Source organism: Mus musculus, chromosome 13 (assembly GCF_000001635.26).
Source record: "Mus musculus strain C57BL/6J chromosome 13, GRCm38.p6 C57BL/6J".
Classification (NCBI taxonomy): domain Eukaryota; kingdom Metazoa; phylum Chordata; class Mammalia; order Rodentia; family Muridae; genus Mus; species Mus musculus.
The window spans coordinates 81,039,591-81,053,995 of NC_000079.6; the positions used below are offsets into that span (position 1 = coordinate 81,039,591).

General features: G+C 41.1%; 1 long non-coding RNA gene across 1 annotated transcript in view; it reads left to right on the forward strand.

Annotated features, from left to right (window-relative positions):
- 9330111N05Rik (RIKEN cDNA 9330111N05 gene) overlaps window positions 1-14,405 on the forward strand; it is a 115,784-nt gene that overhangs the window by 75,517 nt on the left and 25,862 nt on the right. The window lies entirely within an intron of this gene.

Below are 14,405 nucleotides of genomic sequence, written 5' to 3' on the forward strand. Positions count from 1 at the left end.
TTTAACTCTGATAACTTCTCCCCCTTGTTTCATTTCATTTAGCCCTCTCTGCTTCCAAAAGTGTTCAGGACTGGACTGGTAGTATTAGCTCTTTTCTGGATAAGTTGGTAGAGTTCATCAGTAAAGTTATGTAGGCATAGTCCTGTGTTTTAATGAAAGTTTAATTATCAATCTGAGTAGAAGCAAAGTTGTACGTTTCTGTTTCTCCTTGAGGCAACTTTGGTAAATAGTTTTTAAGAAAGAAATCTTACTTGCATAGACATCTTTTAGTTTGCTGGCACAAAGTCTTGAGGGCATCTTCCCATTCTTTTCTCAGTGTCTGTCGTGATACCCCTCTTGTTGTTGATATTACTAATTTCCTCTTTATTTTTTTTTTTCCTTTTTTGGTTAGTTTTCCTGAGAACTAGTTTTGTAATGCTTAACTTGGTATTTGTTTAATTAACTTTTTCTTTCCTTCTCTTCCTTTCTTTTACCCCTTCATTCATGTTGGAAATTGAACCTAGGATCTACTTTTGGTAAGAGCTTTAATACTGAGCTAAAACCCTCAACATTGATTTTTTTTTTTAATCTTTACTATTTCCTTAGTTCCACTTTGAGCTTGATTTTCTCTAGTTATAGGTCTTAAATGACAGCTTTCCCACCACCCCCTCAATGTGCTGCAAAGGTCTACTCTATTATACTATGAATGGTATTTTAGAATTGATGGGACAGTGCTGTTTTCACAAGTATTTGTTTATTGATATAGACTTGAAAATATTACAGCTGTGCTGCTTTAAAGACTTGGGACAGTTTCTCTAAAATTCAATGTAATCTTAGAAAATAATATTTTTAAATTAAACATAAAATAAGCATAGGTGATTAACAGACAAAGAAGCATGTGATGCAAATCATAAAACCTATAAGTAATATGTATGTTTTTACTATTTAGATTGGTAAAATGAAAAAAATCATAAATAAAAGCCCAATATTAGTAATTATGAGGAGCAATGCTCATTCCAATATTTTTGCTTCTTGAATGTATTTGCTGATATATGTATCTGTATACAAGCTGGACAGCCCTGAAGCTCAGGAACTCCCATTACAAATCATTTTAATGGTTACATATTTCAGATAAGAGCTGCAGAAGAGTAAATATATGTCATTGTAAAGATGTCTGCTTTTTAAACAGCTTTATTGAGATGTGATTCACATACCATACAATTTATTCACTTAAAGTATACAAGGCTGTTAGTTTATTCACAGATATTTGTAGCATCACCACAGTCAACTTCAAGATATTTTTGCCATCCCAAAGAGAAACAGTGTAGAATTTATCTGTCACTTCCATATCCCTGCTATTTCTATTCAGTGTTATTTTGATAAGCCAAAAAATCAGAAATGTCTTATGTACCTATTTTCTAATACTTGTTGTATGCATTTAAAAATTTAGAAAAAAAAAAAGAATGTAGTTTTCATTAAGAATGCACATTAACTAAGAGGCAGTGAATTTTTATATCCCCGGATGCACTGAGTTTAACACTGGTTGCTTTTGTTCAAGTACCCCAGTTTCATCCTTCTGTTATTCTAAGCAGGACAATATCTAAGACAAAGCAGCTTTTCTCTCTTGGAGTGTCTGTTGTCTCCTCCTCTAACGTCAAATTCCCATGTTCTGTAGCTCTAAATGCTTAGAGTACTGACCCTCATCCTTGCTCACTGTCCATCGCAACCACCTAGAAGCTTACTAAAATTACTAATGTCTGCACCATACCCTGGAGGTCCTTAAGCTGATATATAGCACAATTCCCAAATCACTGGCAAAGTAAAATCAAAATTTCTCAGCAGAGAATAAAGACCCTCATGAACTTAACCATCCAATTATAATTCCTGGTATCTTTAGGGACAGCAATCCCGGACTTTCTTCTAAACATGTGATGCTCATTTTCTCCACTGTGCTAGTTCAGTCTATTTACATGATAAAGACTGCTGTTTCACTCTGCATAGAGAAATTCAGCCAGCCGACTGACTGGTATAATAAACACCAAGTGACTTAAATAATAGAAATTATTTCTTGCTGTTTCTTCGGGCTAGAAGTCTGAGATCAAGTTTTGTTGTGATTTGAATGTGAAATGTCTCCCATTGGCTCATATATTTGAACTCTTGATTTCAAATGGTGGCCTTGATTTGGAAGGTTGTGAGACCTTTGGAAATGAGCCTCAGGGGAGGAAGTAGGTAACTGGAGGTGGATCTTGAAGTTTTATAGCCTGGTCTCACTTCCTGTTCTTTCTGCTTCCTGATTGCAGAGTCGATACTACCAGTCCCTTATGCTCTCCTTCCTCCCCATCATGGAGAGTGTCTGTTGTTGAAGTGAGCGAAGTAATTTCTTTCTTTCTTGAGGTGTCAGGCATTTGATCTCAGCAAGAAAAGTAACTAATATGGGATATTAGTAGGGTGAGGATTTTGGGGGATGCACTCACTGGTTTATCAATGGCTAGAGTCTCCTCGTGTTTTCTTCTGGACTTCCCTTCAGTGATCCTGATTTCTGATGATATGATATGATATGATATGATATGAACACTATGCACATTGGATTTTATTAACCTGATTACCCCCAAAGGCACATCTTTCAAAACAGTAGCATTTTCTAGGACTAGAGGCTACTTTCATATGAATTTTGTAGAAAAAAAAAAGAGGAGTCATCCCATTTTCCACATTGTTCAGCTTTCAAGGAGTCACCTCCACACTCGAGATTCTCCAGATAAGTGCAATCTACATTGGTTTCCCCATAATTTGCACTTGTTTATAAAAGCCTATTTTAACTCCTTTTTCTGTAAATACTCCTGAGCTTATTCTTGAAAGTGTTTTGTTTTGTTTCGTTTTGTTTTCTTTTCCTTCCTTTCTTTCTTTCTTTCTTTCTTTCTTTCTTTCTTTCTTTCTTTCTTTCTTTCTTTCTTTCTTTCTTTCTTTCTTTTTTTTGGGGACGGGTTTCTCTGTATAGCCTTGGCAGTTTTGGAACTTGTTCTGTAAATCACACTGGCCTCAAACTCAGAGATCCGCCTGACTCTGCCTCCCATGTCCTGGGATTAAAGGTGTGTGCCACCACCACCTGGCTCATTTGTACCTTTTCTTCATATTTCAACTCACTACTTGGCACTCACAGTCATTATACTTAATGTGTTTAACGGTAGGGATTTATCTGTTTTTTTCTGCCCATTAGTCTATTCCTGAAGATCATTACTGTTTGCATGTGTAGAGATGGTTTCTTCTGGAACTTCAAAATCCTTTTAAGACGGCCAAAGTATAAAGTATTGTTTCTAGGTGCTAAGCCAGCAAGGCAATCAGTCCACATTAGTCACAACCATCAGTGCTGGCGGCGGCTCTAATACAAAAACTTATTAGTTGTTCAATACAATAAACAGACTTGAATTTCTACCTGACATTTTGGTCTGCTACAGATCTGCTTCTACCATTTCGTAGACATGCAATGGCTCCTGTGGTAACACTGGGCAAACTATCCACTCTTCATGTGGAAAACACTCTTGACTATGCACAGTATCTAGAAGGAATAAAGGTGGAAGAAGAGGGAAGACAGCTAATGTGTGCATCCTTCTAGAGAGTGTTACTGTGGTTTCTCTGTTACTGCTCCTGTGGTTTATGGAGCACAGGATGGCGACTTAGCTTTCCAACACAAACTTTAACTATATCCCCTCCAGGACACTTCCAGACTCCAGCCTCAGACTGAGGCTGAATCACTCATCCCATTTTCTGGCACCTCCAACTTCTCACATCAAGCAGGTTTTGCCTTCTCTGGCTTTCTAGTGCATGATGAGATGTTTCTTCGCTGTTCAACCCCAAGTCATATAAGCCAGTTTAAGAAGCAAATGCTATTTCCTTCTATAGGCACACTCTTAGCGCTGTTCCCTGATGAATGCACAAGGGAATGCAGACTGCATATGGCTGAATGTGGAGAACTAAAAGTGTCTTTTCTCTGATCTAAACCCTGTAATCATTGTTTGAGGCTTCCATATATACATCTAATGTTGGGGGTGAAGAGTCAGGTTTTTTTTTTTAGGGATATGGACCCAAATATCCTTTTAAACAAAACTGAAAATAATACTAGAAATGCCTTATCAACTTTTCTGCTATAGCTTTAAGACCAGCAGGATTCTAGCCTTATTTATAGTAGCCAGAAGCTGGAAAGAACCCAGATGTCCCTCAACAGAGGAATGGATACTGAAAATGTGGTACATTTACACAATGGAGTACTACTCAGTTATTAAAAAGAATGAATTTATGAAATTCCTAGGCAAATGGATGTATCTGGAGGATATCATCCTTAGTGAGGTAACCCAATCACAAAAGAAGTCATTAGATATGCACTCAGTGATAAGTGGATATTAGCCCAGAAACAAAGAACACCCAAGATACAATTTGCAAAGCACAAGAAAATCAAGAAGAGGGATGACCAATGGGTGGATACTTCGTTCCTCCTTAGAATAGGGAACAAAATACCCATGAAAGGAGTTACAGAGACAAAGTTTGGAGCTAAGACGAAAGGATGGACTAACCAGAGACTACCCCACCTGGGGATCCATCCCATAATCACCCACCAAACCCAGACACTATTGCATATGTCAGCAAGATTTTGCTGAAAGGACCCTGATATAGCTGTCTTGTGTGAGACTATGCCAGTGCCTGGCAAATACAGAAGTGGATGCTCACAGTCATCTATAAGATGGAACACAGGGCCCCCAATGGAGAAGCTAGAGAAAGCACCCAAGGAGCTGAAGGGGTCTGCAACCCTATAGGTGAACAACAATATGAACTAACCAGTACCCTCAGAGTTCATGTCTCTAGCTGCATATGTAGCAGAAGATGTCCTAGTCGACCATCACTGGGAAAAGAGGCCCCTTGGTCTTGCAAACTTTATATGCCCCAGTACAGGGGAATGCTAGGGTCAAGAAGCAGGAGTGGGTGGGTAGGTGAGCAGGGCGGGGGAGGGGGTATAGGGAACTTTTGGGATAACATTTGAAATTTGAAATGTATATAAAGAAGAAAAAAAAACTAAAAAAGACTAGAAGGATTCTGAAAGGCCACTTTCCATTTCAGGGCATTTTCTGAGCCGAAGGAATGGGAAGTTGGAGGGGGCAGGGCATAAAAGTATAGTTATGGATTCAAGGCTGTGAAGATGGTACCTGGCTGTGCCTCTTGGGGTTCCTTCAGGTTTGATGGAGACCGTATTAGGACTGCAAATGCTGAACAGAATCCTGCTGTTGGAGGAACTTTGGGGCTTATCAGCCACCCCAGAACTATGACCAGCTGGCCAATGCATCTGGGCTGCAGCTTTGATAATATCTCTCTTTGATTCTTTGATTCGGGCTGAGGGGTTCTGGGAGTCAGTGCAATTCACTAATATGTCAGAGGAGGGTCATTTTTCTCCAGTGATATAGAATGAAAATCAAGGCTAAGTTGATTTGAGATTCCAGGTCATCTTTTTAAGGTTTCTTTACAGCACCAAAGACAAATAGACACTGCCAAGTGCTCTGCTGCAGGAAAGGTATCCAAGAAGTACTCTAGAATATTAATGGATACATGCCTTGCTGCAGCCTGACTGAAGCCTGCCCCACTCCCCCAAGTACAGTCACAGAATAAAAGATAATGTAATGGCCTCATTGCAATGTCCAGGAAATTTAAATAATTTAGAGTTAACTGATTTTGTTTTGGTTTGACTTGGCCCATTTGATTGCACAGCCCATCATTGGAAGAGCTGGCACATTGTGTAGTCCCTTTCCTGGCAGCAATCGCCATTTCGATATTACCCTTCATTCATAGCAGGTACCTCTGGGGAGCTCGAGCACTGGCATTCTGCCTGGCAGGTGGAACACAGCCCTTCCACGAGCTCTGTGCACTGAGTGGCAACTGAATGACAACTGGAATGACGAGTAGCTGCTTGACGATGCTGCTGTCACAGGATCTCTACTGTTATAATGGCACATCGTTAGCTACCACTCGTTGGTTGGTGTTTTATAGCTCAGAGCGATGTAATAGATAGCAGCAGATGGAGCTGGAATCTCTTTGGAGAAATGAGTAATCCCACAACCAAATAGGATTGTTCCCTGTGCATTTCGTTTTGGCATCTTTCAAAGCAGTAACCGAGAGGAGGGAATCCAGCCACCAGTGCTTCTAAGCTGTTCTTTTGTACATACAGCTCAGGAGCTGAGCCTTACTAGATGTAATTAGCTGTTTTCCCATGCAAACTCATCACTTTGGTTCTCTGTAAAAACTAGAACTCTGCAAAGTATCTAGGCTCATTGACATAGGAAGTGTTCTTCATAGTCTCTGCCAGCCTCTGCAGATGATTTCTTTGCTTTCCAATTATATTAGTACAAGCCGTATGATCATAGGCAAGGCGACTCGAATCATGAAACACATATTCACACAGTTTGGATTGCTAGCCTTCGAGATGAAGATACTTGTAAGGGCACGTTCTGATTGGAACATTTTTCTGTCACTGTCCCTTTACAGGGCAAGAGGAGAGGACAAAACAAAGTTCTTCCTTTTTAAAGAACACTAATCCCATCCTGAGGTCCTAGACTACCTGACATAAACCGGGTTATCTCCCAAAGTGTTCACCTCTGGAAACCAATAGAAGGTGGGTTAAAATGTCAAATATAAGCTTGAGAACAAAACCCAAACCAAAGTGGCAATATAACTTTGAATATGAGTTCTCTCAGCATTATCTAGTACTTTTTATTGAGTCTTTGTGAGTTTCACATCATGCACCCCAGTCCTGCTCATCACCCTGCCCTCTCATATTTGCATTCATCCTTGCAACCTCCCCCAACAAAATAAGACACACAAGCCAACATACAACAACAGATTCAGACATGGTCCTTGGAGGTAGCTCAGGATGGGACCTCTGCATGGCCCCAGGTGGCAAGGCTGCTACTCATGAATGCCTACTCCTCCCCCAAAGCCTTCAGTTCCACCTCTCTTCATAGTGTTCAGGCTGCTCCACTTCTTTTTATCCCCATCTGCCAACTATATACTCTCACATTGTGGTGGCTCCCACTGCAGCTTGGCCACATAGCTGTTGGCGCCTTGGATGAAATCTTCCATCCATGCTGTGTGGCATGGCATGGTGGCAAGTGAGTATCTACAGCCCAGATTTGCCAGGTGCTGGAGGGCAAGCCTGTGGGTGACATGGTGGTCCACAGGTCTCTGCCTGTCTTCCTCATCCTGTACTGCTGCTTGGACTTGATTTGATTGGATTGGATTGGATTGGATTGGATTGGATTGGATTGGATTGGATTTTTATGAGGCCTAGGCATAAGACAGTTTTGGTCACCAAGCCAAGCATTAAGCTAGGATGAACAAAGGACTGTCATCTGCTCTGCATGTGACTGATAAAAAACACCACCACAAAGTGTCTCTGCCCATTGCAGGAGAGGGAGGGGTGGAGCGCAGTGTTGCAAAATTTTTCAAAGAATCTTCTACTTAGATAGTATAGTCTTAGTGCATCATTTTAACTGGATTAAGAAAGGTCTTGAGCATGTAGAGCAATGCTTACTCCTGCCTTTGAGTTCAGTCTCTGCTTCTTCTCCTCTTCCTATTTTTCTACTTCTGGGCACAATTTGGGTGATTAACTCACTTGCTTCAAAGGGCTTCATACATGCACATGTGCCTACCACTAAATAGGTATATATCATTTATATATCTATTTATAGTCAATATATTCCAATGTATATTTCCCAATATTCTTTCTTGATTTTCAGGTCTATATACCTGAAACTAACTACATCCTTGCTGTCTCAATTCACTGCCTGATTAATACTTCAAATGACAAAGTTTTCCAAATCACTTAACTTATCCCTTGAAACCGATATCTTCTTTACCTAATGGTTCAAGTAAAATCTGACAATGACCTTAACTTTCCCCTCTTTCTCATTCCCTAATAGCTTCAGTTGATGATCTTGCTAGTCCTGTTTTATCATCAGTCTGGGTTCTCCACTGTCACGGTTGGTTTTGATGTCAAATGGACCATCAGCTTCATGTGATTGAACACTTAATCCCCAACTGACTCTGCTGCTTGGTAAGGGGTGGGGAGTGTGGTTAGTGAAGATGAGTCACTTGGGGCAGGCCTTTGAGGGTGATAGAAGGGCCTGCTTCTGAACTGGGCCCTCTCTACTTGCTGGTCAATACTTGGAAGAAGCCCCAGCTGACATCCTACACCAGACCACCCCAGCAGCCATGCCTTTTCTGCCTTTATCTTAAACTGAGCAAAAACTCTAAAGCCTCTTCTGTATGATATACAGTCCCAGCAATGAGACAAGTGTGTTATAGTCAATTTCCACAGCCACCCTCACAGGAGTCAGCAACCTTACACATTCTTCTCATCTGCTTTCTAAGCAGTGACTAGAGTGATGGTGTATGGTTTATTTTAATAAGTGCTATGTGCTGCCATTTGAAAAAGTAACTAGGTTTTTTTTTTTTTCCTCCTCCTTAGATTTTTCTCATCCTTGTACCCTGTACAACTCTCTTTTCATTTCTTTCTTTTAAATAGAGTCTTACTATGCAGCCTTGTCTGGAATTTAAAATGTAGACCAGGCTGGCCTCAAACTCACAGAGCTCAGCCTGCCTTTGCATCCTGAGTGCTGGGATTCAAGGTTTGACCAGCATGCCTGGCCCTATAAAAAGCTCGTGACAGGCACTTTCCACTATTCTTACAAGGAAGGGTAGTGTCTTTCACATGGCTTCTGTCCCAGTGCACTGTGGCCCTGCCTTTGGCTGTCTTAGCCTGTGCTCATTTTCTTCTTTCTCTCTGGTTTCCCTTCAGAGTGGCCTCACAGCACTTACTAACAGTCTTTCCTCCTTGCCTGTCCTATATAGTCTCTGTTTATTTCAGGCCTCAGCTAGCACGGCCCTTCTCAATGACATCTGTGAAATTCCTTGTTAAGATGCTTAGCTCCTATGACGCACTCTTAGCAGTCCTACGTTTGGTTTTCATCATAGTGGTGGTTACAGACTTCTCTCCCATGGTGCAAGAATGGCCCCTGTCATTATCTGCTTAACGTTGTATGAGTTCCAAAAATTCTTAACTCACAGTTTGTATTTTCAACTGCTACATTTTAAGAGCTGAGTCCCGAGAATGCAGCATATTTAATAAATATTTATTATTATATTGAAATAAGTAGACCTATCTCCCATAGCACCCATGAATCATAGGCTGCTTTTACCTCAGGTCCCTTGAACAACTTAAAAGAGAATAAAACTCCTGAACGAATTACCACAAAGTGAAGTATACCATGCAACCAGGCAAAGCGAAAAGTTCTTTGACCATGGAGATTTATCAGTTTTCTGTTTAAGAAAGTTGTAAATAGAACAACTTAGGGGTTTTTTTTTGTTTTGTTTTGTTTGTAAGGAACGTACTTGTAATTCAAAGTGTTTGTCCTCAACTGCTCATTTGAAAAATATAGCATTAAAAATCTTGATCCTAATGGCAGATTGCCAATTTATTCATGAAAGGGCTGAGATTTCATTATTGAAATAAAATTCGGCCACATTAGAGAGGTGTGATGCACGCTCACCCATGTGCTATCCACTCATTTAGTCATCTGCTGGAACACTACGGTATTTAACATGTTTAGAGGCCCCAAATATCATTTTATTTTAACAACAATAGTTATTATTATTACCAATAGACAGAAATGCTCTCATCGCTAAGTCCAGCTCTTTGAAATCAAGTGATGGAGCAGCCGGTTATAATCTGAACCAGTTTGGGAATCAAGCCCTTGGTTTTTGGTTATAACTAATCATGTCAAATGGAAAATCAAAAGGAAGAACAGCATCTCAGTCTAGCTGAGGAGCTATGGAGCTGGCCAGGCTCAGTGCTGAGAGCCAAGGCTGGCTTTCTGGTTTTCTGGTCTGGTCTTCCCCTTCCCCTTCCCCTTCCCCTTCCCCTTCCCCTTCCCCTTCCCCTTCCCCTTCCCCTTCCCCTTCCCCTTCCCCTTCCCCTTCCCCTTCCCCTTCCCCCTCCCCCTCCCCCTCCCCCTCCCCCTCCCCCTCCCCCTCCCCCTCCCCCTCCCCCTCCCCCTCCCCCTCCCCTCCCCCTCCCCCTCCCCCTCCCCTCCCCCTCCCCCTCCTCCCTTCCTTCCTTCCTTCCTTCCTTCCTTCCTTCCTTCCTTCCTTCCCTCCCTCCCTCCCTCCCTCCCTCCCTCCCTCCTTCCTTCCTTCCTTCTCCTCCTCCTTTCTTTGAGATAGCATCCCATTATGCCAAGTTGCCTTCAAACTGACCGTGGCTGAGGATGACCTTGAACTTCAGATCTTCCTTCCTTCATGTCCAGAGCACTGGGGTCACAGGACTGTGCCCTACGTTCTCATTTATGCAGTGATTGAATACACGGCTCTGTGCCTGCCCTGTAAGTGCTCCACCAATTGAGCTGCATCCTCAGCTCTGGTTTTACATTTTAACTGGTTATAAACCACCAATAGTAACTATTTGGAGGTGTGTTCTTCCCATCATGAGCAAGTATTGTTTATATCTAATTTTATACTATAGCAAAATGAAATAGTTACAGCAGACACAACAGACTTCCAAAGATTTTTTTCTGTAATATATATATATATATATATATATATATATATATGTGTGTGTGTGTGTGTGTGTGTGTGTGTGTGTGTGTGTGTATGTATATATATATATATATCCTCCTAATTGACAGATTTACATGCATATTATTTACTTATTTAGACTAGATTTCACAGTGTTGCACTGGCTGAAACTCACAAAAAAATCATCTACCTCTGCTTCCTGAGTGATGGAATTAAAGTTTTGCATCCAGGTAGTTGAAAGATTTTAGAAAACTAATACTATTACATTAAACTTTCCTGTGTTCAACTTCAGTTTCATTTAAACAAAACGTTAAATATCATTTCCAATTTTGAACACTAATGTTTATTACTGACAATCTGAAAAACAATAATCTGATTTGTCTTCTGGGTCCTGGTGGCTTAATATTTTTTAGGAAGCTCAGAAAAAAAATAGAACCTCTTACCAGCCAGTAAAATAAAACCCTGAATCTTAAAAAGAAATCAAAGAAGCAAACAATCACCCAGTTTCATGGGTGGCTTTCCAAAGAAGTATCCAGAGCTGAAAATTAGCTCTGAGCTGAGTGAAGCTGGTCCCGTGGCAGCAGGGAGGGGCTTGTTGTTGCAATGTAGAGTCTTAGCCCCAAGATAGAAAGAGGGCTTTTTAGCAGAACTTCCAGGCTACTTAAGCTGTTTTTATGTTCTAGTGTGAGATGTCCCAACCTAAACCAAGTAAACATTTGACTAACCATGGTAGCATTAGATACTCCTCTTAGTGGGAAAAGAAAAATGGCTTACCTCTGCCTGGTTTTGGATTGGCAAGAGCACAATGTGAGCTTGCTGGGACACAGTCGTTCAGAGGAAACAGCGTTTTCATTGATGGTGTGGTGGCTTCTACCTGGTGTGAGGGCACCCCGTACTAAGTGGGTCAGAATGAGTTTCTAGCTGCAGGGCAGGGGTGACTCCGGAAGTGCCAAGTCATACCAGACCTCTGAGCTGGTGGGGAGCTCCTGCCCTGCCCTCCTTCATGCCTGCTGTGCCAGCAGCAGCTGTCACAGAGTTCTCCACACTCTCTGCTTTCCACATGGATGAGAACCAGGCAGACTTCTAGGAACCAGAGTCCAGGCTCTGCACGTATGTGATTGGAAACACCCTTGCTCTGGAAATCAAGGTACTTGCTCTTTGAAGCATTGGTGCTAGTAATTCAGGAATTCCCAGGGACACAGTGAAGCATAGAGGAGATTGGAGGAGTGGGTCTTCAGCAACCTAAAACAACTCCTTAGAAACTTCAACCTTGGAGAGAAAATTTTCCCTCTGTAATTTGCTCAAGCCTACAGTTGAAATCCCAGCACAGGGGTTCCAAGCACAGGTTTACCCTCCGCTGACCTGAGTGACAAGTCCTTCACTGATGATAACATTTTAGGTGCTGGTAAGAGATCATATCACCCAATATAGACTTTTGGTGTGGTTTGGGGTAGAGGGAGAAGAAACTGGAAATAGAGGAACTGGATTTAGAACTGAACTGACAGAAATGTAGCCAAGTAACAGCAGATCTAGGCAAGAGTTGGAGTCAGTGTCTTTCTTCCTCGCAGGCTAAGAAACTGTTACAAACAGTTTAACTTGACATGTCCGTGCTCTGAGCTGTCTTGAGAAGTCTCCAGAACTGCTTTTAGATGTCACTGCTTGTTCCGACCTTCTTGGGTGAGAGCACAGGCTAGAGCGCTGGTTCTCAGGGTGTGGTACCCAGAAGGGCAATCCCCTTCTGGAAACAAACTGAAAATGCATTCTTGGGTCCATCCAGGTCCTCAGAATCAGAGGCTTACGTGATTCTGAATCATCACTAGACTGGAAACTGGTCTTCAAGACCTGTTAGCCCGCTTCATGAAACAGCTAGTTCCTAGCTGGCACTATGAGAGAGAGAAAGAGAGAAAACAGAGACAGAGACAGAGACATAAAGGCAGATACTTAGTCCAAAGCATAACCATTTACTTTGGATAGCCACAATAGCCCTTTCCCAATAATAGCTTAAAAACTGTAGTAACCAAGGAAACGTCATTAATCCTCACATTTTCCTAGCAGCTGTTGTTGAAGGTGATGTGCTCCAGTGGTTATGAATCTGTCAAAATGAGAAGAACACACTGCTCTACTTACACAGTTGCATTATAACTTATGCTCAATAAACTAGATGAATTAATGCCTGTCTGGAAAAAAATTAAAGTTCGTTCAAGCAAAGTGTAATTCACCTTTCGAAATGCGGTTAAGGAGAAGAACCTTCTGCTACCAACCAGTCCCCTAAAAAGCTAACTAATAAACCAACATTTATACAAAAGCAAGCAAACATGCAAGGTATAGGATATACTGGCTAAGAGCTATAAAAGGCAGCCTAATAAGAGCATCTAATGGAACAACAGACCGAAGTTTGCTGCCCAAAGATCTAGGACAGATCTAGTTCCTCAAGAGATCAACCCAATACATACATTGACCTTTAGTAGAAATGTCTACAGGATATTTTATGTGTGTTTTAAGGATTGCTTGAAAAAATAAAGGCCTCTTCCCAGCAATTACAGTAAGTATTTGAGTTAAGAAAAGTGCTTTTATTTTTGTCCATGCCTGTGTGCTTGTATGTATTTCTATATGTTGTATGTGGATGTGACTGTGATATAATGCACATGTATAAGCAGGTGTGTGCCTGTGCATATGAGCACAGAGACCATAGAACATCATGTGCCTTCACCACTTTCTGCTTTCTTCCTTTGAGACAGGACATCCCACTGAGCTTGGAGCTAGGCTGGTAGCCAGCAAGTCATAGTGATCCCCCGTCGCCATCCTTCACAGTATCAGACGTAGAGAGGTGCACTCAAGCCTTCACCCATTTTTTAAAATATTTTTTTTAAATATAGGGGCCGGAATTCAAACTCCTGTCCTCTTATTTGCAAAGGAAGTGCTCTTAACCACTGAGTCATCTTTTCACTCCAATTACTCAAAGGAAATCACTAGTTTAGGCCATGTGCTAAGGGTCTATGATTAGCATGCACAAAGCTCTATCTTCAATTCTCAGCATAAAAATTATATACACATAAAATAGAAGTAAACAAAACAAAGGGTAAATGTTGAATAAACAATAGACTCTACATTTCTTTAATTAAAAATCTAGAGAAGTTGGGGTAGAGACTGTCTCTAAATTAGCATGTTGACCATTTATTTGGTCACTCCCAGGTCAGGTCTCTCATTTGTTTATTTTTCACATTTACACGCTTTGAGATCTCTGCTCATAGAGGATCATTGTGGGTGGAAAGGATTGTGACACTTAACTATTGATCATCAAGGAAACAAATGTTTTGGTTGTTTACAAACTGTGTCTGAAGCCCATTTCTTTGTCCTTGACACGGCAAAACTGTGTGATCTTGAGCATCATATTAAAAAATATCAAGAACCTATTTTTTATTCCTGCAGCAAAATTTTTCTTGTTAATAGGATTCGAGACAAATAACTGATTTTACAAAGGCAAGGGACAAAGTGCAGAAGCCTAGAAACATGTATTTCTATTGTTTGTTCCTCTTTGTAGATAACAGCAATGTGCTTAGTTTCTTTAGTTTAGATGAACTTTAAATTGAAAATATTCAAAAAGAAACTAGCTATCAACTTCCTCACAGTGTCCTGCTTTTTAAGTCAGTACTTCTAAGCCTTGTTAGTCCTACTGCTGAGAAGTTAAATGTCTATATCTCCTTTCCAACCTGACAAATCCCTGCCCCTCCCTGTGTGGTGTCCCCCTCGTCTGGGTCCTGGGTCTGCATGTCCACTAGAGACAGCTTGTGATTTTCCTGTTTCTACCATCTCTTTCC